This window comes from Pleuronectes platessa, unplaced genomic scaffold, assembly GCF_947347685.1.
Source record: "Pleuronectes platessa unplaced genomic scaffold, fPlePla1.1 scaffold_41, whole genome shotgun sequence".
Taxonomy (NCBI): domain Eukaryota; kingdom Metazoa; phylum Chordata; class Actinopteri; order Pleuronectiformes; family Pleuronectidae; genus Pleuronectes; species Pleuronectes platessa.
This window is the reverse complement of record NW_026519166.1, coordinates 340,919-346,228: the sequence shown is the minus strand read 5'-3', so window position 1 is coordinate 346,228 and position 5,310 is coordinate 340,919.

Here is a 5,310-nt window from a genome sequence, read left to right as displayed (position 1 = left end):
GGATGTGAGCCCCACAGAATTTGCGCCCCACAGGATGTGCAAGGACAGTTTTTTTATTAATTTGATTTAAAAAAAAAAAATTGTAATTTGTTTTTTATATTATTTTTATTTATGTGCGCAGCAGGATGTGCGCCGCATGATGTGCGCCCCACATAATTTGCGCCCCACAGGATGTGCAAGCACAGTTTTTTTATTAATTTGATTTAAAAAAAAAAAATTGTAAATTTGTTTCAATATTATTTTTATTTATGTGCGCAGCAGGATGTGTGCCGCAGTCTGTGCGCCCCACAGGATGTGCAAGCACAGTTTTTCTATTAATTTGATTTAAATATTTTTTTTTGTAAAAATATTTTAATATTATTTTTATTTTATGTGCGCAGCAGGATTTGCGCCGCAGGATGTGCGCCCCACAGAATTTGCGCCCCACAGGATGTGCAAGGACAGTTTTTTTATTAATTTGATTTAAAAAAAAAAAATGTAATTTTTTTTTAATATTATTTTTATTTATGTGCGCAGCAGGATGTGCGCCGCAGGATGTGCGCCCCACAGAATTTGCGCCCCACAAGATGTGCAAGGACAGCTTTTTTTATTAATTTGATTTAAATATTTTTTTTTGTAAAAATGTTTTAATATTATTTTTATTTATGTGCGCAGCAGGATGTGTGCTGCAGGATGTGCGCCCACAGAATTTTTCCCCCACAGGATGTGCAAGCACAGTTTTTTTATTAATTTGATTTAAAAAGAATTTTTTTGTAAAAATGTTTTAATATTATTTTTATTTATGTGCGCAGCAGGATGTGCGCCACAGGATGTTCGCCCCACAGAATTTGCGCCCCACAGGATGTGCAAGCACAGTTTTTTTATTAATTTGATTTAAATATATTTTTTTGTAAAAATGTTTTAATATTATTTTTATTCATGTGCGCAGCAGGATGTGCGCCGCAGGATGTGCGCCCCACATAAGTTGCGCCCCACAGGATGTGCAAGCACAGTTTTTTTATAAATTTGATTTAAAAAAAAAATGTTGTAGTTTGTTTTTAATATTATTTTTACTTATGTGCGCAGCAGGATGTGTGCTGCAGGATGTGCGCCCCACAGAATTTGTCCCCCACAGGATGTGCAAGCACAGTTTTTTTATTAATTTGATTTAGATATTTTTTTTTGTAAAAATGTTTTAATATTATTTTTATTTATGTGCGCAGCAGGATGTGCGCCGCAGGATGTGCGCCCTACAGAATTTGCGCCCCACAGGATGTGCAAGCACAGTTTTTTTTTTAATTTGATTTAAAAAAAAATAATTGTAAATTGTTTTTAATATTATTTGTATTTATGTGCGCAGCAGGATGTGCGCCGCAGGATGTGCGCCCCACATAATTTGCGCCCCACAGGATGTGCAAGCACAGTTTTTTTATTAATTTGATTTAAATATTTTTTTTTGTAAAAATGTTTTAATATTATTTTTATTTATGTGCGCAGCAGGATGTGCGCCGCAGGATGTGCGCCCCACAGAATTTGCGCCCCACAGGATGTGCAAGCACAGTTTTTTTATTAATTTGATTTAAATATTTTTTTTTGTAAAAATGTTTTAATATTATTTTTATTTATGTGCGCAGCAGGATGTGCGCCGCAGGATGTGCGCCCCACATAATTTGCGCCCCACAGGATGTGCAAGCACAGTTTTTTTATTAATTTGATTTAAAAAAAAATTTTTGTAAAAATGTTTTAATATTATTTTTAATTATGTGCGCAGCAGGATGTGCGCCGCAGGATGTGCGCCCCACAGGATGTGCAAGGACAGTTTTTTTATTAATTTGATTTAAATATTTTTTTTGTAAAAATGTTTTAATATTATTTTTATTCATGTGTGCAGCAGGATTTGCACCGCAGGATGTGCGCCCCACAGAATTTGCGCCCCACAGGATGTGCAAGGACAGTTTTTTTATTAATTTGATTAAAAAAAAAAATTGTAATTTGTTTTTAATATTATTTTTATTTATGTGCGCAGCAGGATATGCGACGCAGGATGTGCGCCGCACAGAATTTGCGCCCCACAGGATGTGCAAGCACAGTTTTTTTATTAATTTGATTTAAAAAAAAAAATTGTAATTTGTTTTTAATATTATTTATATTTATGTGCGCAGCAGGATGTGCGCCGCAGGATGTGCGCCCCACAGAATTTGTGCCCCACAGGATGTGCAAGGACAGTTTTTTTATTAATTTGATTTAAATATTTTTTTGTAAAAATGTTTTAATATTATTTTTATTTATGTGCGCAGCAGGATGTGCGCCGCAGGATGTGCGCCCCACAGAATTTGCGCCCCACAGAATTTGCGCCCCACAGGATGTGCAAGCACAGTTTTTTTATTAATTTGATTTAAATATTTTTGTTTGTAAAAACGTTTTAACATTATTTTTATTTATATGCGCCGCAGGATGTGCGCCCCACATAATTTGCGCCCCACAGGATGTGCAAGGACAGTTTATTTATTAATTTGATTTAAAAAAAAAATTGTAATTTGTCTTTAACATTATTTTTATTCATGTGCGCAGCAGGATGTGCACCCCACAGAATTTGCGCCCCACAGGATGTGCAAGCACAGTTTTTTTATTAATTTGATTTAAATATTTTTTTTTGTAAAAATGTTTTAATATTATTTTTATTTATGTGCGCAGCAGGATGTGCGCTGCAGGTTGTGCGCCCCACAGAATTTGCGCCCCAGAGGATGTGCAAGCACAGTTTTTTTATAAATTTGATTTAAAAAAAGAAAATTGTAAAAAAAATTTAATATTATTTTTATTAATTTGCCCATTTGGATGTGCGCTGAAGGATGTGCGCCCCACAGAATTTGCGCCCCACAGGATGTGCAAGCACAGTTTTTTTATTAATTTGATTTAAATATTTTTTTTTGTAAAAATGTTTTAATATTACTTTTATTCATGTGCGCAGCAGGATTTGCGCCGCAGGATGTGCGCCCCACAGAATTTGCGCCCCACAGGATGTGCAAGGACAGTTTTTTTATTAATTTGATTTAAAAAAAAAAATTGTAATTTTTTTTTAATATTATTTTTATTTATGTGCGCAGCAGGATGTGCGCCCCACAGAATTTCCGCCCCACAGGATGTGCAAGCACAGTTTTTTTATTAATTTGAATTAAATATTTTTTTTGTAAAAATGTTTTAATATCATTTTTATTCATGTGCGCAGCAGAATTTGCGCCCCACAGGATGTGCAAGGACAGTTTTTTTATTAATTTGATTTATATATTTTTTTTTGTAAAAATGTTTTAATATTATTTTTATTCATGTGCGCAGCAGGATTTGCGCCGCAGGATGTGCGCCCCACAGAATTTGCGCCCCACAGGATGTGCAAGCACAGTTTTTTTTATTAATTTGATTTAAATATTTTTTTTTGTAAAAATGTTTTAACATTATTTTTATTTATATGCGCAGCAGGATGTGCTCCACAGGATGTGCGCCCAACAGAATTTGCGCCCCACAGGATTTGCAAGCACAGTTTTTTTATTAATCTGATTTAAATATATTTTTTTGTAAAAATGTTTTAATATTATTTTTATTCATGTGCACAGCAGGATGTGCGCCGCAGGATGTGCGCCCCACATAATTTGCGCCCCACAGGATGTGCAAGGACAGTTTTTTTATTAATTTGATTTTTAAAAAAAAATTGTAATTTGTTTTTAATATTATTTTTATTTATGTGCGCAGCAGGATGTGCGCCACAGGATGTGAGCCCCACAGAATTTGCGCCCCACAGGATGTGCAAGGACAGTTTTTTTATTAATTTGATTTAAAAAAAAAAAATTGTAATTTGTTTTTTATATTATTTTTATTTATGTGCGCAGCAGGATGTGCGCCGCATGATGTGCGCCCCACATAATTTGCGCCCCACAGGATGTGCAAGCACAGTTTTTTTATTAATTTGATTGAAATATTTTTTTTTGTAAAAATGTTTTAATATTATTATTATTAATGTGCGCAGCTGGATGTGCGCCGCATGATGTGCGCCCAACATAATTTGCGCCCCACAGGATGAGCAAGCACAGTTTTTTTATTAATTGTTTTAAATATTTTTTTTGTAAAGATGTTTTAATATTATTTTTATCTATGTGCGCAGCAGGATGTGCGCCGCAGTCTGTGCGCCCCACATAATTTGCGCCCCACAGGATGTGCAACCACAGTTTTTTATTAATTTGATTTAAATATTTTTTTCTGTAAAAATGTTTTAATATTATTTTTATTTATGTGCACAGCAGGATGTGCGCCGCATGATGTGCGCCCCACATAATTTGCGCCCCACAGGATGTGCAAGCACAGTTTTTTTTTTAATTTGATTTAAAAAAAAATAATTGTAAATTGTTTTTAATATTATTTGTATTTATGTGCGCAGCAGGATGTGCGCCGCAGGATGTGCGCCCCACATAATTTGCGCCCCACAGGATGTGCAAGCACAGTTTTTTTATTAATTTGATTTAAATATTTTTTTTTGTAAAAATGTTTTAATATTATTTTTATTTATGTGCGCAGCAGGATGTGCGCCGCAGGATGTGCGCCCCACAGAATTTGCGCCCCACAGGATGTGCAAGGACAGTTTTTTTATTAATTTGATTTTTAAAAACAAATTGTAATTTGTTGCAATATTATTTTTATTTATGTGCGCAGCAGGATGTGTGCCGCAGGATGTGCGCCCCACAGAATATGCGCCCCACAGGATGTGCAAGCACAGTTTTTTTATTAATTTGATTTTAATATTTTTTTTTGTAAAAATGTTTTAATATTATTTTTATTTATGTGCGCAGCAGGATGTGCGCCGCAGGATGTGCGCCCCACAGAATTTGCGCCCCACAGGATGTGCAAGCACATTTTTTTTATTAATTTGATTTAAAAAAAAAAAATTGTAAATTTTTTTTAATTTCATTTTTATTCATGTGCGCAGCAGGATGTGCGCCCCACAGAATTTGCGCCCCACAGGATGTGCAAGGACAGTTTTTTTATTAATTTGATTTAAAAAAAAAAATTGTAATTTGTTTTTAATATTATTTTTATTTATGTGCGCAGAAGGATGTGCGCCGCAGGATGTGCGCCCCACAGAATTTGCGCCCCACAGGATGTGCAAGCACAGTTTTTTTATTAATTTGATTTAAAAAAAAAAAAATGTAATTTGTTTTTAATATTATTTTTATTTATGTGCGCAGCAGGATGTGCGCCCCACAGAATTTGCGCCCCACAGGATGTGCAAGCACAGTTTTTTTATTAATTTGATTTAAATATTTTTTTTTGTAAAAATGTTTTAAT